Source organism: Macrosteles quadrilineatus, unplaced genomic scaffold, assembly GCF_028750875.1.
Source record: "Macrosteles quadrilineatus isolate MER2022 unplaced genomic scaffold, UCM_ALF_1.0 Scaffold_2__2_contigs__length_208266976, whole genome shotgun sequence".
NCBI lineage: Eukaryota > Metazoa > Arthropoda > Insecta > Hemiptera > Cicadellidae > Macrosteles > Macrosteles quadrilineatus.
The window spans coordinates 10,912,603-10,936,892 of NW_026542595.1; the positions used below are offsets into that span (position 1 = coordinate 10,912,603).

Consider the following 24,290-nt stretch of genomic DNA (forward strand, 5'->3'; position numbering starts at 1 on the left):
ATGCAACAGTAAAATTAAATTGTACAAGTATTTAAATCTTCGAACAAGATTTCGTGGCTTCTCTGGTGATGATTTACAAACAAAGGCGCAAAGTCATGAACGAAGCAATTAACCTTTATTAGTTGAAAACTTCATGACATGAGATTAAATTTTCCTTATGCAAATTTATAACCCATATTTTCTACCGGAAACGTTTTTAAGTTTGATTTAGAAAAACTCCAATTTTGCTCAGAAGTTACACAAGTTGTTACGAAAGAACACACACGCGACAAGTGAAAGTAAAATGGCGTGTTTTTGTCTTTAAAAAACTGAATGCTTATTTGATAAGTTGATCATATACGTTTTTTTTTACCTTTTAAAGAGTCAATCTCTTTCCATGATTGTTTTTACATTTCAAAACAAACGTGAACAGTCAGTCATTGATATGTCACGTGGAATTTGTACGTAATGATCTGTATGTGGACATATGAGCGAATTTAATATAATATATATTTTATATTTTACGAATTTCAAGCGTTGGACATAACTGGTTTAGCTGAATATGCACCAAGTGCATGTTTGGATTTGTCTTCACAATGATTTCATCCTCAATACAACACCTCAAAGGTTAACCGAATATTATATGTCGAGTTGCATGATTAGTAGTGTAAAGAGCCCTTTGTTCCTTTCTGAATTGGGGACAAGTAGTTTGTTGACTTGTTACATCCCTGTGTTTATTGATCTTCTCGTGGACATTCTCAGTTCAGCCATCATATAACAGATTGTCAGCCTTGACAGGTCAAGCAGCTGGCTGGAGGGTTCTTCTGTTAATTTTACAGTTGGCAGTGAGTTAATCAACATTGTATACATACAAGCTTACAAGCAGCAATTATGTGTGCAATGGCTGATATTACAGTGGTAGACAGTAGACACCACGCCGAGACGATATGATTTAATCGTCAACAATCCACGGCCATTCAAATCTCAGTCAAGGCCTGCTTACAACACCCCCTCATCTACCACCAGCTGACCGCTACTCACTACTCCACCCATACTGACTGACTGGTCAAGTATCTGGGTATTCTTACAACACCCCCTCATCTACCACCAGCTGACCGCTACTCACTACTCCACCCATACTGACTGACTGGTCAAGTATCTGGGTATTCTTACAACACCCCCTCATCTACCACCAGCTGACCGCTACTCACTACTCCACCCATACTGACTGACTGGTCAAGTATCTGGGTATTCTTACAACACCCCCTCATCTACCACCAGCTGACCGCTACTCACTACTCCACCCATACTGACTGACTGGTCAAGTATCTGGGTATTCTTACAACACCCCCTCATCTACCACCAGCTGACCGCTACTCGCTACTCCACCCATACTGACTGACTGGTCAAGTATCTGGGTATTCTTACAACACCCCCTTATCTACCACCAGCTGACCGCTACTCGCTACTCCACCCATACTGACTGCCTGGTCAAGTATCTGGGTATTCTTACAACACCCCCATATATACTGCCAGATGCCCGCTTCTCGCTACTCCACCCATACTGACTGACTGGTCAAGTATCTGGGTATTCTTACAACACCCCCTCATCTACCACCAGCTGACCGCTACTCGCTACTCCACCCATACTGACTGCCTGGTCAAGTATCTGGGTATTCTTACAACACCCCCACATATACTGCCAGATGCCCGCTTCTCGCTACTACACCCATACTGACTGACTGGTCAAGTATCTGGGTATTCTTACAACACCCCCACATATACCACCAGCTGCCCGCTACTCACTACTCCACCAATGCTGACTATTCCAGTATCTTGGTATATTTACAACAATATGCAATTTGATTTTTTCCTCACGTGGAACAGTACTTAGAACACAAAATAATTTGTACATAATTCAGCGTAAACTGTGAAAATACAGTAACTGAATAATCTCAAGAACCACAAAATACTATGTGTTTGACTCCCACTAATAGTGATCAAGAGCTTACAACAAGACTACAAATCTACTTTATATCTTAACCAAACTTGTAACATTAATGAAACATGATATTTTAACATTAGATAAACGTAAAACAAGAATGTAAATGTATATATTTTTACCTCGTCCACAATTGCATAATGTTTGGTTAAATATCGTTATTCCTATTCCTTACTTGAAAATATTTAAAATGGCGTCCTTCACATTCGGTCATTGGAATGTAAATAGCAACACATTTATATAATATATACATTTTATCAATTATTTAACATGGGGACGCCAGTATGTGCGTATTTTAACCCAAATATGAGTGAAGGATGAGTGTAGGATGAGTGGCGCGATCTTGTAGTCTTGTAGTGACTAAGGCCGATATGTTCCTTAGACACGGCTGTTAATACACAGACCCTTACAGCCAATGGCAACTAAGGGACCTTCAGTTTATAGTAGAATCCGAACCACATTTTTCCTTGTAATTAACGAATTGGTCTAATTATCAGGATAGTACTGCGGATAGACGTAGTACTTTCTAGTGCGGACGTTAATCCACACCAGGGAGCATCGCATCCACAGTGCATGTCTATAAATTTCCACAATTCGTGACCTCCTAGTAGCTGGATCACAGGACGACGCCACTGTCCCAGTTAGAGTATTAGAATATTCTTATAAGGCAGTTTGTGTTTACATAATTGGTACATGAAATGACAGTTGAGTAAAAACTTAGTAGTTTAGTCAAGCAATGTCAACACTAATGGCAGTAATAGCCTTGTCCTCTGTTGTTAAACGCTGCCGCATTCTGTGTATTGAATTATTTAGTACGAAGAAAAACTATACATTGTAATGGTACTGTAATTACTCTTTCATATACAAGATTCAAATGTGAATCAGGTCTAAACTTTGATTAATTACTTGAATAATTAGAATATCAACTTCACGCCTTTTATATAATAAAGTCATTTAGTAGGGGGTTTACACAGATTTTATAACTGCGATATAAGTTAAGATCTTTGTTTTCCGCGCGTTATATTACTACACAGCTCTTAAATACTATACGTTTGAACAATAAAACCTACGGATACATAATGCATAACGTAAACTGGCAGAATCCAGGTTTTGAAGCGTCAACCTACACTGGGAATCGGGGACACAGGTTTCACCGTGATCACTGAATTTGAATTATGGAAAAACACGACATTAAATCAGGATAGCAGTGCCAGTATGGAAGTAGTGGGTTCTCTTCAAGGGAGGGCAATGAATTTCAAATCAAGAACATGACAAAAACCTCGACTAACCACCAAAGCGGCAACTACGCAAGTTGTTGCATCATTCCAACTTAAACCGCATTGTTGCACAATAAATATAAAACATGGACTCACTATCAAGATTTTGTTGTACTTGTCAACACCGGCACTTGTTTTGCTGTGCTTCTGTTTTGTATCATGTGGCGAAGATGATTAACTAAATGAGCATTGGTATTTTTTTCTTCGAAATAACCTCAATCGGCTTAGACTTAGTTAATAACAAGTTAATAGTCCTAAAAACTTAAAAAAGGTTTCGAATTATAAACAAGTATTTCAGATTTGATATGAATAATATAGCTGTCACTTTCTTTAACTGTTTTTTCTCTATTTCAAGTTTTACGATTGAACATGCACTGTTCTTCTCGAGTTCCCAATGTAAATGAATTTCAACCTGAACCATGCAGAACCTCGTAAAACTAAATCTCATACAGGGTGTCACGGAACTCTCTACCAATATTTTAGGGCATTATTCCTGAGTTAGAAAACATATCTAAATATCACATTTAAATTGTCTGGAATCCCTTAGTTACTCACACAGCCGACATTTTGATTTTCCCTTTTTTTTCTTTCTAAAAAGTGGTTAAAGATACGAAATTGAAACTTTGCAAAAACATTTGCAAACATTTCAAACGATAAACAGTTGCGCAATATGTTTACAACTTAGTTTTATGATGCTTCAAAAATTCCGGAGTACTTTGAGCCTGGAGGCGTTAGTAGACTTAACTTAAGAATATATTTTAATTTTTTCTTAATTATTTTATATGTTGTACACACAAGTATATATTGTTAACGTATATATTTTTAAGTTATATATTTTAACGTAACTCAACACAAAACTAAAAAAATATATGAAAATCTTTCAAATTAAAAAAAAATAGCTGCCATTTAAAACTCTTGAAAAATCAAAGTTGTTTGAGTTATTTTAAGAAAAAAAATGTTATCGGCATATATTTATCTACTGTATTACTCTACCAAAAAACATAAATTTTATTTATTTTCAAATTCTAACTTCAGTTCAATATGTATTTCACCAGTTTCATATAATTAAATAATCCTTTATATTTTGGTCTAAGAAACAGTGAAATGCCGGTTTTTAAAAGATATTACTTATTCAAATCTCACGAGATTCAAGCAAACGCAAGGTAAAAATCCAAAATCAATAAAAAATATAAATTATTTTTATAAGGTTTGTCTATGATTAAAAATGGATAGCTTCAGTATTGTTTATGTTTTTTCTTATGTTTGGACTCAAAATAATCAGTAAATTATAGGCTTTAATTTGAGCTATTGGTCGTTTGAATCAGTTAGGTTCAAGATACTGTATTACTCAATCAAAAATCATAAATTTGATTATTTCGGATATGATATTTATTTCTACGCTGCAGAGCAGCATGGTTCCTTTAGTATACAGTTTAAATGTCGACAAATTTTTACAATGATTAAATTGATAGTGTAAAATTTTTCATACTTAAGAACCTAAGGGCATTTAATACTATTTTAAACATCCATTCAAAATATAACCATACTTTTTTTAATCATGTTTTACTGTATGTAATAATCTATTGCTAACAAAGATCATGACCGATTAAAATTAATGACTAATTGTCACCAATTTATAACGTTGAATGACATAACACACCTAATTTCTACAAAAACATTTTTGTCTTGAAACCCTTTGCGCTTGTAAGACTAAAGACCATCATTATATTTTGGAGCCAAACAATTTGCTGAAACCCTAGGTTGTGAAAGACGTCTTTACCGTGTTTATCCTCCACGACAGCACGTATCAAACTACTGTATGCACTACTGTATGTACTGTGTTACTGTATGAAGGTAACAATTAACAATGAGTCGTGTAGACTACCGCCACCACGCGGGTGTCAGTGTCATTGTAGTAGACAATAGACATTTTGCACTCCCTTTCCTCGCTGCAGGCCCTCATATCATATCGCGGCCTTACTCGAGCAAGTAGACCTATAAATTACTTGTCTCTGTCTATAGTTAACAAAATCCTTCTCCGTGTAATTGTAGGTTTGTATTTCGGTTCGGCAAATATATGTCTTAATGTCTAATTAATTGTACCGATACCATCTCGTTCAGCCTTCCTTCTTTGTTCGTAGGAAGTAAAGGTCGTATTAAGCATTTGTTTTGTTGTAATAAATTGTGTGTTATTCAGACGTGGGAGTATTTATATAGTTAGACAGGTTATGATTTGGTTGTGGTCACGAATAACATTGTTTTTATTTTCAGGTGAGTGATTCCTATGTGTTTGACGCTGAGGCTATAGGGTAAGGATAACTTTTGTTGAGTAGCTAGGATAAAAACTGTCTCTAGGGGAAAATATCCTCACAATTTAAGTTTATGTTGGTTATACAGGCCTAAAATTGACTGTTACAATATTTCCTAAACCAATTAAATCATTCGCTAATAGTTCACAAAATGTAGGTGGTTTGAGGGAAATTCCCTTCTCTACTTTTTGTTTAGTTGCAGCTGATTGACGTTTTACCATACCTCAGCAGCTGTGGAGCTTTTTGTATTAACAACCCTTATACTGTACTCTCATTTTAAGGGCCTATGCCCTATGCCCTAGGTTTAATTTTTTATGCGGGTCATTAAGCCTAACTGTATTTTAACTTCCAATTACACTAATAATAAAAATTAAAAAAAATATGTAAAAACAAATTCTTTGAATTTTTTAAATTTTTGTTTAAGCCAACATATTATACGATTGCGAAACGACCGGTAAGGGTTAATGGTAGGATCAAGTGAAGGGGATAGATTTCTTCCTCTAAAACCACCTAGATAGATGTTGTGCATGTGAACGGAGTATAAAATTCTTGTTTCCCACTTAGTAAATTAACAAATGTCTGATAATGCATTGTTGGTCACTGCAAAGATAACCATGATAGATTGTACAACCGTTATGTCGAAGGCACAATACTGTTTTAAACCATCAGATGTGAGTGAGTCTCTTCTGTACTATTAACTCTTTGCAGAAAGTGAATACATAAATATGTAAATTGCAATTACAAGTAGTTATGAACAACAAAACTACTTTAAATTCTGTAAAAAGGTCGTCGAGACCTGGTGGGGCCAATGTTTCAGCCAATGTTGTACTCCAGACATTCATCATACAAGCGTGCTCTAATGAACTGTCTGATGCAGTTACGTCACGATAGCCAATTTACGCTGATGTCGATGTTGATGGGAGGCTCGTGGCCAACATTGCGAGAGTCAATGTAAACAAACAAAGGCGAGTTAATGACGGTCCGACAGTAACTCACTGTTTCGTCATTACTGCAGAGTCAGATAAATAGTAGGGGGGTTCCGGCAGCTCGTCAAAGCAGGGAGGTTTCATAATTGACGCTAGCCGGTATCTGAACATAGCCAACAATAGCGTCAGTCCCGTTCTTATGTCCCCAAGTGCTATAGATATATTAAGTACTGACGTATACATTATCTACAATTTTAGGAGGAAGCCTAACATAAAATGACACATAAATGCCTCTTACGTCAAAATCTGAAAAACGAAGGGTTCGTACATCGAACATTGCGTTACACCACTGACTTTTAAATAATGAAGTATGTACATCGTCTGTAAGGACTGTCACCATAAAAAGAACATGGTTTAATGAGCCAGCCATAGAGTACGCTAACGCTAGTGTATGAAATTAAATTTTATACCTTATTTATTGTCACTGGGATGGTAGATGTGACATTAAAGATGCTATAACTAAAAGTTGCCCGTTAATATTCGACGAAAAGCAGTAATTAAGCGTGCAATCTGTCGGTGGCTTCATTTAAACTACGTTCATTTTGACTCAATAACTAGTGATAATTTTGACATGAAGGCAAAATGTTCAATTCGGTCAGAGTGAAAGGTTATATCATGCGTTTAGTGCAGCTTACTCTAGGCAGGTTACAAGGCTACTGTACAATTGCAGGACACCCATTACCGTATCCAATGTCACTCAACTAACTGTCGCCACTACAGGAACTGTTGTCCCGCAACCTTGAACATAATCTCCCTTAACGACATAATGGATGTGAGTGGCTTATGAAAAATGTCACTACAAACCCGGCTCGAGCAGCGGGCCAACGCAGGGAACTGATAGTAGACAATATCGCGGCCTGATATGCGGTTATATAATTCTTGGTATGTAATACTGTTAAAACCGGAACAAAGTTAACTTACATAAAATAAATTAAAACTACACAAAATGTTTAATATTCATCAGAATAAAGAGTAGCCAATTTATTGATTGTAATTACAATTTTTTTTCCATTTATTCGAATTTATTCTTTACTCTTTATTCTGTGATAGTCCATATTGTTCATTTTTTAGCTGAAATGTTTAAGTGTTATCACAGGCAATGGATATCCGTACAAATTAGGACACGTTGACGTTCAAAACACGATTTTCAAACAATAACATTTTAGAAATTTCACATTTAAAAAATGTATTTTCACTAGTAAAATAAGGAAAAATATAAGTACATGCAAATTAAAATAATCTAATCCTACTGACTAGGATGACTCAAGGGAGTGTGCGAGGTTGAGGTGGTTGTGTGTGTTTTTGAGCCATTAACACTCGAAAATAAATATGCCGAAATATGATTTAAACTGTGCTCAGCCAATACTGAAAAATCGCAAAATATTTTAAAAACAAATGGTTGTTTTTACTTCCAGATATACTTAATTTCTGAGTGAAGAGGAAAGACTGTAATTACTTACAAGTCATACAGGTATCATCGCAATGTCATAATGACATACCCTTCTATAATACTTATATAGTTATATAGTTAGGACCAGGTCAGTTACTGTTGCACCAACAGCAACAGACTCCCGTTGCGGCATTCAGCGAGTTGTTATGGAACACTCCTCACCACGCCAAGGGAAAACTGTGGTATGGTATGTGGAACTTCGCAACCTGGTTCTCAGGGATCTTCTATAGCTATTTTAATAAAACGTTAAAAAATGTTGCAATCGAAAAAAATTATTATTAATATTGTTTCGAGTTCTGTGTAAAAGGGAAAGAACAAATTTAAAAAAAAAACGCCGTTACTGTAAAATTTAAAATATTGATTTTTCCCAGATAATTGGACGGTTTTAATATTACAATTAACTAGTGGTCGTATTCAACCGGCGTTGAAGCGCCAATTAATTAAAAAACGGGAGGTTATTGACGAAATGGGTGATATGCCTTGAGTAAGGTTTTTGGAAGGCAAAGATTGAACAAGAAAGGTCTTTTTTTGGCGAGTGGCACATTTTACGTATAAGTATGTGGCTTTTGTAGGTCACTCGCTAACTGAATCAGAAACAATCAAGACAGCAACGTGTTTATTTATTTACTTCCAACTGATAAATGTGTTATGTGTTGGTGGTAAAATCAACCTTCACCTAGTGTGTAGCACTAGCATTCACTATCCTCTCGCTAACTGGATTGTATACAGTCATTGCGGCACTGTGTTGATGGGAGACTAAACATTAACGACAAGACCATTCAACGGTGGCTTGCCAACTAACCAAGAGACGGACAGCATTGTGTTGATGGTAGCCTGCTAACCATTCAACGATGGCTTGCCAACTAACCAAGAGACCCACAGCATTGTGTTGATGATAGCCTGCTAACCATTCAACGATGACTTGCCAACTAACCAAGAGACGAACAGCATTGTGTTGATGGTAGCCTGCTAACCATTCAACGGTGACTTGCCAACTAACCAAGAGACGAACAGCATTGTGTTGATGGTAGCCTGCTAACCATTCAACGATGACTTGCCAACTAACCAAGAGACGAACAGCATTGTGTTGATGGTAGCCTGCTAACCATTCAACGGTGGCTTGCCAACTGGCCAAGAGACGGACAGCATTGTGTTGATGGTAGCCTGCTAACCATTCAACGGAGGGCTGCCAACTGACCAAGAGACGGACAGCATTGTGTTGATGGTAGCCTGCTAACCATTCAACGGTGGCCTGCCAACTAACCAAGAGACAGACAGCATTGTGTTGATGGTACCCTGCTAACCATTCAATGGTGGCCTGCCAACTAACCGAGAGATGGACAGCATTGTGATGATGGTAGCCTCCTAACCATTCAACAGTGGCCTGCCAACTAACCAAGAGACGGACAGCATTGTGTTGATGGTAGCCTGCTAACCATTCAACGGTGGCTTGCCAACTGGCCAAGAGACGGACAGTATTGTTTGATGGTAGCCTCCTAACCATTCCACGGTGGCCTGCCAACTAACCAAGAGACGGACAGCATTGTGTTGATGGTAGCCTCCTAACCATTCAATGGTGGCCTGCCAACTAACCAAGAGACGGACAGCATTGTGCTGATGGTAGCCTGCTAACCATTCAACGGTGGCTTGCCAACTGGCCAAGAGACTGAGAGCATTGTGTTGATGGTAGCCTGCTAACCATTCAACGGTGGCCTGCCAACTAACCAAGAGACGGACAGCATTGTGCGGGCGGCTCCTGAACATTCCGCGTTTAAATGTAGCAGTCACCGGTGAGTCATGAAGGTCGTTGTCTAGCGGACACTCTCTTCTCTATACAGTAGACTTTTTGCTTCTGTACAAAGTAACTAATAAGAGATTTCAATGTAATGATTTTCAAACAGTATAACATGTTTCCAACCATTTATTGCTTAGTGTTGTGGAATAATTTATTTGCTTAGAAATATCAACACTCGACTATTTCTGTTAGTTTAATGTAAAAAAGGATTTAAGTATTTTTCTTAAGTTTTTTCTGTAAGATATGAAAATAACATTTTACTTGACTGTTTGACCGTTCAGTAGCTCTGGTCCGCCTCCTCTCTGCCCGGTCGTTCAAGTCCCTAATACCTAATGCCCTGTGCCTGTACAAGTACCAAGTTACGGAGTGCTCTATCCACAACGTAAGAGGTCGGCGAGAATGTATCTTAGCTAATATGATTTCACGTTCCTATATTACCCCCAGTTATGTTGTCAGTGATTGTGTGTGATATCGCCAGCTCGCGTGGTGTGTTATGTAGTTAGGGTGTTGGTGTTGACTCACAGTCGTTCACGCATGACGAGTACACACCTGCTCAGCTGCAGCTAGTAATTATGTTCCTACTTTACTGGTTTGCGTTAGTGAGACTATTGCAGCCCCCACACTCTAGTGAGCTATTGTACACACTCTAATACATAGACATATTTGAATAGACAAGGATGGCAGTGGTTTTTGTATTCCACTTTTAAATTTAGTTTTATAATTTACTTTGAATGTTAAAGGTCAACCTTTTTGACGATATGATTTCAGCAACATTCGGTTATTAACTCGCATTGTTTAACCCTATATATTATACAACTTTGCATTAGAAAAAGTTGCAACATTAAAGATTTTGCAGTTTTAGATGGGTACTGATCACAAAGAAGAACTGAGAGCAGGGCACTGATCATAAAGACGAACTGAGAGCAGGGTACTGATCACAAAGAAGAACTGAGAGCAGGGCACTGATCATAAAGACGAACTGAGAGCAGGGCACTGATCACAAAGAGGAACTGAGAGCAGGGTACTGATCACAAAGAAGAACTGAGAGCAGGGCACTGATCACAAAGAGGAACTGAGAGCAGGACACTGATCACAAAGAGGAACTGAGAGCAGGGTACTGATCACAAAGAAGAACTGAGAGCAGGGCACTGATCATAAAGATGAACTGAGAGCAGGGCACTGATCACAAAGAGGAACTGAGAGCAGGGTACTGATCACAAAGAAGAACTGAGAGCAGGGCACTGATCACAAAGAGGAACTGAGAGCAGGACACTGATCACAAAGAGGAACTGAGAGCAGGGTACTGATGATAAAGAAGAACTGAGAGCAGGGCACTGATAGTAGTATGTTTTCTGTGGCACTGATCACAAAGAGGAACTGAGAGCAGGGCACTGATCACAAACAAGAACTGAGAGCAGGGTACTGCTTGATAAAAATGCCTTTATTTATCAAGCGTTTCTGAGTACAACTCCTTTTCAGAGCAACTTTCGTCAATACCAATAATTAAACTGAGAAACAAATAAGTAGAACAATGACAAAACAGGTACTGGAATCAACTGCTGTCCTGTTAGGATAGTATATCCTAATACGCATAGTATTGTTGCGGGCTTAGCAGGTTCTTTACAAATAAAACTTGGCGATTTTATAATAACTATTTATTTACACTAATTATTCTATATTTACAGATATTACAATTTCCTAACACCTAACTAATCCTATCTAAACCTAGCTAAAGCCTACTCTAATTTACAATGATTCTACTTACAGCTAACCTTTACAGGATTTATCACCACTTCTGTTACAGCACTGTCACTACACTGTCACTAGTGTCACTACACTGTCTCTACACCGTCACTACACTGTCACTGCCACTAGCACTAGCACTGGTCACTAACACCGACACGCGCTTGCTGCGACGATTCTCGGAAGGCTCAACACAACTCAACTGCCGTGTGCCGGAAGACGGTCCCTTATATAAGTTTGCCGTGGAACATTCTGGAGACCCCTGGTAGCCTAGACAAAGGTGTTTACGCCGTAGAAGTGTAGAAGGTTCTAGGGCCCCTATTGAGGTAGTCCGTTGACATGGGCCTTTTGTCTATCAGTGGTGCGCTAGGAAAAACCCGTGTAAACAAACAACCCTTTTGAGACGGCGCCTGGCTATTGTTGCGCGGGGCTCCTGACTTGTAACACTACCCCCTCCTTAAGACTGTTCTGTCCCAGAACAGATTTCCCCTGAAGCTTGCGATCTTCTGGTCCATTGGAGGTTCCCCATGGGTTGTATACGCAGACCACAATTTCGATGCCAGTGTCCTTAAAAAGTTCCTGCACCATATTTCTCACAATCCTCCATTCCAGTCCGTCATAACCACATCCCAGCCTGGGAATAGCAAGCTTTTTGATTCCAATCCGAAGAAGCTTGTCTCGCAGGTCTTGTAGGCTTTTCTTCAACGATTCGTAGGAGGGCTTCTTACTTGACGTTTCCTTCGTAACGAGGTAGAACAAATGCTGGCCGTTGCGCTTCAGGTGAAGAGTCGTGCCAATGGTGGGGCTCTGCCGCTCAAGATCTTCGGTCCCTCCAAACTTTTTCCTGAAGACTGTGGCTATACCTCGCGACGCTCTCAGGTCTTCTGCTACGCAGTGTGCCAAGGCATATTCCACTGGCAAGGTGAAGAGGTCCTTGTATAACGGCCTCGGTTCTTCATTTCCACGTTTCTCAGGCACGGCGTCTTTTGGCTCGGTCGACAGGTTACGAACTTGTTGTTCCTCTCTTTGGCCATGATCTCCTTTGTAGCGTGCAAGCCTGTTGAAATGGACTATCTTTGGTTTGCCGTTTGGTTGCCTCTTAATCCGGTAGATGACGTCATTTAAACGGGCAATAACTTCATAAGGCCCTTCCCACGAGTTCTGGAGTTTTGGCGAATATCCACGACGCCTTTGGGGATTGTGTAGCCACACGAGGTCTCCAGGTGTGAACCCTCCTTTCTCGGCCTTCACGTCGTACCTCTCCTTCATCCTGTCACTTGCTCCAGATATGTTGCGACGGACTTTCTCGTGTATCTCGTCCATCCTCTTCCGCAGATTGGATACGTAGTCCTCGCCAACCACACATTCATCTGGCTTCAAACCATACTGCAGGTCGCATGGAAGACGGAGCTCTCGGCCTAACACTACGTTGGCTGGAGTCTGGCCGGTGGTTTCGTTGACCGAACTCCTATACGCAAGTAGGAACAGGTGCAGGTATTGGTCCCAGTCCCGCTGATGATCGGAGACAACTTTTGACAGGTATCTTCCCATCGTCCTGTTCATGCGTTCTACCATGCCATCTGACTGTGGATGAAGAGGTGTTGTTCGAGTTTTCCGGATACCAAGAACTTCACACATTCTGGAGAATACCGCTGACTCAAAATTTCTTCCTTGGTCAGAATGAAGTTCGAGCGGGACGCCAAATCTGCTCACCATTTCCTTGATTAATATATCTGCAACTGTTACCGCTTCCTGGTTAGGCAATGCATAGGCCTCTACCCATTTGCTGAAGTAATCCATTGCAACCAAAATAAATCTATTTCCAGAATCAGACATGGGGAACGGTCCTGCTACGTCAATGGCGATGCGCTCAAACGGGGCACCTACGTTGTATTTCCTCATTGGGGCTTTTCGTTTGTTGACAGGGCCATTTGATGCTGCGCAGGTCGCACACCTTCTGCACCAGTCTATGACGTCGTCTTTCTGATTAGCCCAGTAGAAGCGCTCCCTTACTTTCACCAGTGTACGATGTACCCCTAGATGGCCTCCAGAGATTCCATCGTGCACTTCCCTTAGCACTTCAGGAACCCTCTTCCTTGGAATTATTAGTTGGAGTTTTCGGTGCTCCCCTTCCTCCGATTCGACGACTCGCTTCAAAACTCCTTCTTCCATTAAAATCGAGTTCCACTGTGCCCAGTAGGTCTTGACGTTCTTAGACAATGGAGCAATATCCTGCCACGACGGTCTTCCTTTGTTGTCCATCTTCCACTGCATGACGTGTCTTAGGTCTGGGTCTTCCTTCTGGTCCTCAGACAGTTTCTTACTGTCCCATTCGTCGTCAACGGCGGTCACGCGATGAACTGATGCACTTTTGTCTTCCTTGCGTGTGCAGTGCACGCAGTTGTCCCCACACGGTCTTCTAGATAGTGCATCTGCATTCCTGTGGCTCGGTCCCGCACGATGGATTGATTCGAAGTCATATTCTTGTAACCTTTCTAACCATCTTGCAACCTGTCCTTCTGGAGACTTAAATCTTAGCAACCACATGAGTGCGGCATGGTCCGTTCTCAAGAGAAACCTCCTTCCATACAGGTACTTATGAAAGTGTTCTATAGACTTAACCACTGCGAGAAGCTCCCTCCTGGTGACACAGTAATTACGCTCAGGCGCTGACAGGACCTTACTGAAGTATCCGATCACATGTTCTTCTCCATCTTGAAGCTGAGAAAGGACTCCTCCAATGGCTGTATTGCTGGCGTCCGTGTCTAGTATGAACTTTCCGTCTGATCGTGGGTAGCTCAAAATGGGTGCGCTGCATAGTTTAGTCTTCAGTTCTTCGAAAGCTTTCTCGCAGTCGTTATCCCAAACAAAGGTCCTCTTGTCTTCGGTCAACTTGGTTAGTGGTTTTGCAATATTAGCAAATCCCTTAACAAATTTCCTGTAGTAAGCGCACAGCCCAAGAAAGCTTCTAACCTGGTGTTTATCCTGAGGTATTGGCCACTCGGTGATAGCTCTGATCTTCTCCGGATCCACAGACACTCCTTTGTCTGATACGACATGGCCGAGGTAATTGACCTGTTTGCGGAACAAGTTGCACTTCTTTGGGTTTAACTTCAGATTAGCCATCCGCAGTCGCATGAAGACATTCTCTAGGTTCTTCAGGTGGTCTTCGAAGGATTTGCCTACGACGATAATGTCATCCAAGTAAACCAGGCATGTCTCCCATGACAATCCCCTGAGGACGTTCTCCATAAGCCTTTCAAAAGTAGCAGGGGCATTACAAAGTCCAAAAGGCAGCACAGTGAATTGCCAAAGTCCTGTCCCAATAGAGAACGCTGTCTTCTCCTTATCCTCAGGAGCGAGCCCGACCTGCCAGTAGCCACTTCTGAGGTCTAAAGTTGAGAATATTCTACATCCTCCCAGAGTGTCGAGTGTGTCATCAATCCTAGGGAGAGGGTAGCTGTCTTTCTTGGTGACATTGTTGAGAAGGCGGTAGTCTACGCAAAATCTCGTTGAGCCATCCTTCTTTTTCACCAGTACTACAGGTGACACCCAAGGGCTGCTAGAAGGCTCGATGACACCATCCGCTTCCATCTCCTTTATGATCCTCTCGGCTTCGTCACGTTTTGCCAGTGGGAGTCGTCTAGGGGCCTGACGTATAGGTTTTGCATCTCCGGTGTCTATCTTGTGCTGTACTATATTTGTTCTTCCTCTAGGGCCGCTTCCGTACTCGAAGACATCTTGCCATCTGGTAATAAAGTCCCTTATTTTCGCACTTTGTTGATGCGTTAGATCCTGACAGGTGCTCTCCACGAAACTTTCCAGCTCCTTCGGCAATTCATTTGGGGATGGCGGACATGATTTTAGTTGACGTACCACTGAGTTAACAGCCACGCACGTTCCGATCTTTACTCCTCTTTTTATCGCCACAGGGAAACCATTCAAGTTCATCAGTCGCACCGGATTTTCGTGTCCCAAGTTAAATAAGGATCTGGCGACAAAGACACCACGACCAAGCTGGGATTCACTGTCACTTGCTGGCTCCAGCAGAACGCTTTGCCCATTAGTCCAATCTCCTTCGACAGCAGCTTTAACGATGACCTGGCTGCGCGCTGGTAGTGTTGTGTCTTCCAGTAGAAGTACGCGTGCAGCGATATCCTTCCCACGCCGAAGTATGACATCTTCGTCTCCGAGAGTCACTAGTCCTCTTGACATGTCCAACTTCAGTCCGTACTTCACCATTATGTCAGTTCCTAAAATCACGTCCTCGTCTATGTCGGCAACTAGTGCGCAATGTTTAAATACGCAGCCGCCGATGTGGAAGGTAGCAACTGTCTGCCCATAGACCTGAGCCAGCTGACCTGTAGCTGTACGTAGAGACCATGATGTTGGTGAAATATCTTCAGTCGACACAGTGTTGGGATTCAGGATGGTCATAGTCGCCCCGGTGTCCAGAAGACAGCTTTGGAGACGCCCGTTCACCTTTCCATCTATGTAGAAACTGCTTGACTGACTTCCAAGTGAAGCAACTTTAACACTTTTCCTCGGGGCTTTCAAATCGCGGGCTGACGGTTGCCCCTTTCCATCAACCCTCCTTAGTTTTCCTGTTCCGGTTCTGATGTGGTTGAAGGACACTTACTCCTGGGATGTCCCATCTGTCCACAGCTCCAACAGCGTATCTGCCGGCGACGAGTTTTTAGTGCCTCCAGCACTCTTTTTACTAGCTCCTCGATGTCCAGTGGAGTTGTAGGTTCTGCGTCTGCCACGCGGACTCGAGCCTGGCCCCTCACCGACTGTCGCACAGCCTCGAACTCCAGTGCCTGTGTCAGTGCGTCACTCAGGGTCTTTGGTCTGGCGAGTTTCACTGCCTGTTGAGTCTCACGTTCACGTAGACCGTCTAGGAATTTATCCACTGCCAAACTCTCGTAGACATCATCCGTGACCGATGGATAGTCGTTTCTCACCAGGCGAGCAATGTCGGCTTCGAACTCCTGGAGTGACTCGCTGGGCTTCTGGATCCGATTCCGCAGCTGTGATCGGTAGAGCTGGTCCATATGTCGATGTCCAAAGCGCATGTCCAATTTTCTTACTAATTCTTCGAAATTCTTCCGCTCCGCCATTGGCATAGCATGCAGAACTGCTAACGCATCACAACCGGCAAGACACAGCGTCGAAGCCTTTGTTTCCTCGGTCCACCCATGGACCATAGCCGCTGTCTCGAAGAGAAGCATGTAGTCCTCCCAGGGGGTTTTGCCATCGAAGTGAGGAACGATGTTCTGAGGGGCAACGGCAGCAATGGTGGGCGCTGGCTTGGAGATCGTATCTAGGGCGTTATCCTGCTGAAGTTCGCCAGTGATAGCCGATGACGCAGGTGTGAAACTCCCCGATGCAGCCAATTCCTGCCTAAGCTTAACTAACTTATCTTCTAGATTTTTTTCTATACAATTAAATTTCTCATCCATTTCATTCATCCTACTTTCTAAATCATCAACTTTGCTAGAATACTCATCTAACTTGTTCAGCATTTTTGATTCTACATTTGACATTTTTGTCTCAATATTAGTTTCAAGGTTTTCTAACGCTTTACTAGTTTCTGATATTTTTGACTCAATGCTAGCTTCTAAGTTTTTGTTATTTTCTGACATTTTTGACTCTAATGATTTGCTGTTTTCTAACATTTTCGACTCAATATTTGCTTCTAGGTTTGACATTTTTGACTCTAATGTTTTGCTATTTTCTGACATTGACTCTAATGTTTTGCTATTTTCTGACATTTTTGACTCTAAGTTTCTAAGCATTTTATTGAAATCAGATGTTTCAAATAAAACGTTATCTGGGTCTTCACCTGCATCAATTAAAGCTTGCTTAAGGCGTGCCTGAAGGGCTGATTTAGTTCCACTAGTATCTAGATCTCGTTCTTCTAATTCTCTCCTAAGATCAGCTACTTTTAACTCATCAAGTTTGACACCTTTAAAAGCCATTTTTATGCCAAACAATTAAAATAATTTTACAATAAATGATTTTTTTTCTTTGTAAACAAATTTACGACACAAATTACTACTATGTAACGAAGACCCTGAATCTTACTAAAATATCTAATACAACTAAAATTAAACTCAATATTTTACAATTAAAATCGCCAAAATAATGCCGCTTTCTGACACCAATTGTTGCGGGCTTAGCAGGTTCTTTACAAATAAAACTTGGCGATTTTATAATAACTATTTATTTACACTAATTATTCTATATTTACAGATATTACAATTTCCTAACACCTAACTAATCCTATCTAAACCTAGCTAAAGCCTACTCTAATTTACAATGATTCTACTTACAGCTAACCTTTACAGGATTTATCACCACTTCTGTTACAGCACTGTCACTACACTGTCACTAGTGTCACTACACTGTCTCTACACCGTCACTACACTGTCACTGCCACTAGCACTAGCACTGGTCACTAACACCGACACGCGCTTGCTGCGACGATTCTCGGAAGGCTCAACACAACTCAACTGCCGTGTGCCGGAAGACGGTCCCTTATATAAGTTTGCCGTGGAACATTCTGGAGACCCCTGGTAGCCTAGACAAAGGTGTTTACGCCGTAGAAGTGTAGAAGGTTCTAGGGCCCCTATTGAGGTAGTCCGTTGACATGGGCCTTTTGTCTATCAGTGGTGCGCTAGGAAAAACCCGTGTAAACAAACAACCCTTTTGAGACGGCGCCTGGCTATTGTTGCGCGGGGCTCCTGACTTGTAACACTACCCCCTCCTTAAGACTGTTCTGTCCCAGAACAGATTTCCCCTGAAGCTTGCGATCTTCTGGTCCATTGGAGGTTCCCCATGGGTTGTATACGCAGACCACAATTTCGATGCCAGTGTCCTTAAAAAGTTCCTGCACCATATTTCTCACAATCCTCCATTCCAGTCCGTCATAACCACATCCCAGCCTGGGAATAGCAAGCTTTTTGATTCCAATCCGAAGAAGCTTGTCTCGCAGGTCTTGTAGGCTTTTCTTCAACGATTCGTAGGAGGGCTTCTTACTTGACGTTTCCTTCGTAACGAGGTAGAACAAATGCTGGCCGTTGCGCTTCAGGTGAAGAGTCGTGCCAATGGTGGGGCTCTGCCGCTCAAGATCTTCGGTCCCTCCAAACTTTTTCCTGAAGACTGTGGCTATACCTCGCGACGCTCTCAGGTCTTCTGCTACGCAGTGTGCCAAGGCATATTCCACTGGCAAGGTGAAGAGGTCCTTGTATAACGGCCTCGGTTCTTCATTTCCACGTTTCTCAGGCACGGCGTCTTTTGGCTCGGTCGACAGGTTACGAACTTGTTGTTCCTCTCTTTGGCCATGATCTCCTTTGTAGCGTGCAAGCCTGTTGAAATGGACTATCTTTGGTTTGCCGTTTGGTTGCCTCTTAATCCGGTAGATGACGTCATTTAAACGGGCAATAACTTCATAAGGCCCTTCCCACGAGTTCTGGAGTTTTGGCGAATATCCACGACGCCTTTGGGGATTGTGTAGCCACACGAGGTCTCCAGGTGTGAACCCTCCTTTCTCGGCCTTCACGTCGTACCTCTCCTTCATCCTGTCACTTGCTCCAGATATGTTGCGACGGACTTTCTCGTGTATCTCGTCCATCCTCTTCCGCAGATTGGATACGTAGTCCTCGCCAACCACACATTCATCTGGCTTCAAACCATACTGCAGGTCGCATGGAAGACGGAGCTCTCGGCCTAACACTACGTTGGCTGGAGTCTGGCCGGTGGTTTCGTTGACCGAACTCCTATACGCAAGTAGGAACAGGTGCAGGTATTGGTCCCAGTCCCGCTGATGATCGGAGACAACTTTTGACAGGTATCTTCCCATCGTCCTGTTCATGCGTTCTACCATGCCATCTGACTGTGGATGAAGAGGTGTTGTTCGAGTTTTCCGGATACCAAGAACTTCACACATTCTGGAGAATACCGCTGACTCAAAATTTCTTCCTTGGTCAGAATGAAGTTCGAGCGGGACGCCAAATCTGCTCACCATTTCCTTGATTAATATATCTGCAACTGTTACCGCTTCCTGGTTAGGCAATGCATAGGCCTCTACCCATTTGCTGAAGTAATCCATTGCAACCAAAATAAATCTATTTCCAGAATCAGACATGGGGAACGGTCCTGCTACGTCAATGGCGATGCGCTCAAACGGGGCACCTACGTTGTATTTCCTCATTGGGGCTTTTCGTTTGTTGACAGGGCCATTTGATGCTGCGCAGGTCGCACACCTTCTGCACCAGTCTATGACGTCGTCTTTCTGATTAGCCCAGTAGAAGCGCTCCCTTACTTTCACCAGTGTACGATGTACCCCTAGATGGCCTCCAGAGATTCCATCGTGCACTTCCCTTAGCACTTCAGGAACCCTCTTCCTTGGAATTATTAGTTGGAGTTTTCGGTGCTCCCCTTCCTCCGATTCGACGACTCGCTTCAAAACTCCTTCTTCCATTAAAATCGAGTTCCACTGTGCCCAGTAGGTCTTGACGTTCTTAGACAATGGAGCAATATCCTGCCACGACGGTCTTCCTTTGTTGTCCATCTTCCACTGCATGACGTGTCTTAGGTCTGGGTCTTCCTTCTGGTCCTCAGACAGTTTCTTACTGTCCCATTCGTCGTCAACGGCGGTCACGCGATGAACTGATGCACTTTTGTCTTCCTTGCGTGTGCAGTGCACGCAGTTGTCCCCACACGGTCTTCTAGATAGTGCATCTGCATTCCTGTGGCTCGGTCCCGCACGATGGATTGATTCGAAGTCATATTCTTGTAACCTTTCTAACCATCTTGCAGCCTGTCCTTCTGGAGACTTAAATCTTAGCAACCACATGAGTGCGGCATGGTCCGTTCTCAAGAGAAACCTCCTTCCATACAGGTACTTATGAAAGTGTTCTATAGACTTAACCACTGCGAGAAGCTCCCTCCTGGTGACACAGTAATTACGCTCAGGCGCTGACAGGACCTTACTGAAGTATCCGATCACATGTTCTTCTCCATCTTGAAGCTGAGAAAGGACTCCTCCAATGGCTGTATTGCTGGCGTCCGTGTCTAGTATGAACTTTCCGTCTGATCGTGGGTAGCTCAAAATGGGTGCGCTGCATAGTTTAGTCTTCAGTTCTTCGAAAGCTTTCTCGCAGTCGTTATCCCAAACAAAGGTCCTCTTGTCTTCGGTCAACTTGGTTAGTGGTTTTGCAATATTAGCAAATCCCTTAACAAATTTCCTGTAGTAAGCGCACAGCCCAAGAAAGCTTCTAACCTGGTGTTTATCCTGAGGTATTGGCCACTCGGTGATAGCTCTGATCTTCTCCGGATCCACAGACACTCCTTTGTCTGATACGACATGGCCGAGGTAATTGACCTGTTTGCGGAACAAGTTGCACTTCTTTGGGTTTAACTTCAGATTAGCCATCCGCAGTCGCATGAAGACATTCTCTAGGTTCTTCAGGTGGTCTTCGAAGGATTTGCCTACGACGATAATGTCATCCAAGTAAACCAGGCATGTCTCCCATGACAATCCCCTGAGGACGTTCTCCATAAGCCTTTCAAAAGTAGCAGGGGCATTACAAAGTCCAAAAGGCAGCACAGTGAATTGCCAAAGTCCTGTCCCAATAGAGAACGCTGTCTTCTCCTTATCCTCAGGAGCGAGCCCGACCTGCCAGTAGCCACTTCTGAGGTCTAAAGTTGAGAATATTCTACATCCTCCCAGAGTGTCGAGTGTGTCATCAATCCTAGGGAGAGGGTAGCTGTCTTTCTTGGTGACATTGTTGAGAAGGCGGTAGTCTACGCAAAATCTCGTTGAGCCATCCTTCTTTTTCACCAGTACTACAGGTGACACCCAAGGGCTGCTAGAAGGCTCGATGACACCATCCGCTTCCATCTCCTTTATGATCCTCTCGGCTTCGTCACGTTTTGCCAGTGGGAGTCGTCTAGGGGCCTGACGTATAGGTTTTGCATCTCCGGTGTCTATCTTGTGCTGTACTATATTTGTTCTTCCTCTAGGGCCGCTTCCGTACTCGAAGACATCTTGCCATCTGGTAATAAAGTCCCTTATTTTCGCACTTTGTTGATGCGTTAGATCCTGACAGGTGCTCTCCACGAAACTTTCCAGCTCCTTCGGCAATTCATTTGGGGATGGCGGACATGATTTTAGTTGACGTACCACTGAGTTAACAGCCACGCACGTTCCGATCTTTACTCCTCTTTTTATCGCCACAGGGAAACCATTCAAGTTCATCAGTCGCACCGGATTTTCGTGTCCCAAGTTAAATAAGGATCTGGCGACAAAGACACCACGACCAAGCTGGGATTCACTGTCACTTGCTGGCTCCAGCAGAACGCTTTGCCCATTAGTCCAATCTCCTTCGACAGCAGCTTTAACGATGACCTGGCTGCGCGCTGGTAGTGTTGTGTCTTCCAGTAGAAGTACGCGTGCAGCGATATCCTTCCCACGCCGAAGTATGACATCTTCGTCTCCGAGAGTCACTAGTCCTCTTGACATGTCCAACTTCAGTCCGTACTTCACCATTATGTCAGTTCCTAAAATCACGTCCTCGTCTATGTCGGCAACTAGTGCGCAATGTTTAAATACGCAGCCGCCGATGTGGAAGGTAGCAACTGTCTGCCCATAGACCTGAGCCAGCTGACCTGTAGCTGTACGTAGAGACCATGATGTTGGTGAAATATCTTCAGTCGACACAGTGTTGGGATTCAGGATGGTCATAGTCGCCCCGGTGTCCAGAAGACAGCTTTGGAGACGCCCGTTCACCTTTCCATCTATGTAGAAACTGCTTGACTGACTTCCAAGTGAAGCAACTTTAACACTTTTCCTCGGGGCTTTCAAATCGCGGGCTGACGGTTGCCCCTTTCCATCAACCCTCCTTAGTTTTCCTGTTCCGGTTCTGATGTGGTTGAAGGACACTTACTCCTGGGATGTCCCATCTGTCCACAGCTCCAACAGCGTATCTGCCGGCGACGAGTTTTTAGTGCCTCCAGCACTCTTTTTACTAGCTCCTCGATGTCCAGTGGAGTTGTAGGTTCTGCGTCTGCCACGCGGACTCGAGCCTGGCCCCTCACCGACTGTCGCACAGCCTCGAACTCCAGTGCCTGTGTCAGTGCGTCACTCAGGGTCTTTGGTCTGGCGAGTTTCACTGCCTGTTGAGTCTCAGGTTCACGTAGACCGTCTAGGAATTTATCCACTGCCAAACTCTCGTAGACATCATCCGTGACCGATGGATAGGCGTTTCTCACCAGGCGAGCAATGTCGGCTTCGAACTCCTGGAGTGACTCGCTGGGCTTCTGGATCCGATTCCGCAGCTGTGATCGGTAGAGCTGGTCCATATGTCGATGTCCAAAGCGCATGTCCAATTTTCTTACTAATTCTTCGAAATTCTTCCGCTCCGCCATTGGCATAGCATGCAGAACTGCTAACGCATCACAACCGGCAAGACACAGCGTCGAAGCCTTTGTTTCCTCGGTCCACCCATGGACCATAGCCGCTGTCTCGAAGAGAAGCATGTAGTCCTCCCAGGGGGTTTTGCCATCGAAGTGAGGAACGATGTTCTGAGGGGCAACGGCAGCAATGGTGGGCGCTGGCTTGGAGATCGTATCTAGGGCGTTATCCTGCTGAAGTTCGCCAGTGATAGCCGATGACGCAGGTGTGAAACTCCCCGATGCAGCCAATTCCTGCCTAAGCTTAACTAACTTATCTTCTAGATTTTTTTCTATACAATTAAATTTCTCATCCATTTCATTCATCCTACTTTCTAAATCATCAACTTTGCTAGAATACTCATCTAACTTGTTCAGCATTTTTGATTCTACATTTGACATTTTTGTCTCAATATTAGTTTCAAGGTTTTCTAACGCTTTACTAGTTTCTGATATTTTTGACTCAATGCTAGCTTCTAAGTTTTTGTTATTTTCTGACATTTTTGACTCTAATGATTTGCTGTTTTCTAACATTTTCGACTCAATATTTGCTTCTAGGTTTGACATTTTTGACTCTAATGTTTTGCTATTTTCTGACATTGACTCTAATGTTTTGCTATTTTCTGACATTTTTGACTCTAAGTTTCTAAGCATTTTATTGAAATCAGATGTTTCAAATAAAACGTTATCTGGGTCTTCACCTGCATCAATTAAAGCTTGCTTAAGGCGTGCCTGAAGGGCTGATTTAGTTCCACTAGTATCTAGATCTCGTTCTTCTAATTCTCTCCTAAGATCAGCTACTTTTAACTCATCAAGTTTGACACCTTTAAAAGCCATTTTTATGCCAAACAATTAAAATAATTTTACAATAAATGATTTTTTTTCTTTGTAAACAAATTTACGACACAAATTACTACTATGTAACGAAGACCCTGAATCTTACTAAAATATCTAATACAACTAAAATTAAACTCAATATTTTACAATTAAAATCGCCAAAATAATGCCGCTTTCTGACACCAATTGTTGCGGGCTTAGCAGGTTCTTTACAAATAAAACTTGGCGATTTTATAATAACTATTTATTTACACTAATTATTCTATATTTACAGATATTACAATTTCCTAACACCTAACTAATCCTATCTAAACCTAGCTAAAGCCTACTCTAATTTACAATGATTCTACTTACAGCTAACCTTTACAGGATTTATCACCACTTCTGTTACAGCACTGTCACTACACTGTCACTAGTGTCACTACACTGTCACTAGTGTCACTACACTGTCTCTA

The 24,290-nt window shown here is 42.5% G+C and overlaps 1 protein-coding gene across 4 annotated transcripts in view; it reads left to right on the top strand.

The window, feature by feature from the left end:
- Positions 1-24,290, top strand: part of LOC128988211 (uncharacterized) — a 177,260-nt gene that overhangs the window by 49,797 nt on the left and 103,173 nt on the right. Inside the window, exon 2 of one of the 4 annotated variants that reach the window (XM_054409481.1) lies at positions 5,530-5,567. The exons of the other annotated variants lie outside the window; for them this stretch is intronic. The gene's annotated coding sequence lies outside the window, so the exon portion shown is untranslated. The remainder of the gene's footprint in view (positions 1-5,529; positions 5,568-24,290) is intronic. 4 annotated transcript variants of the gene reach the window in all.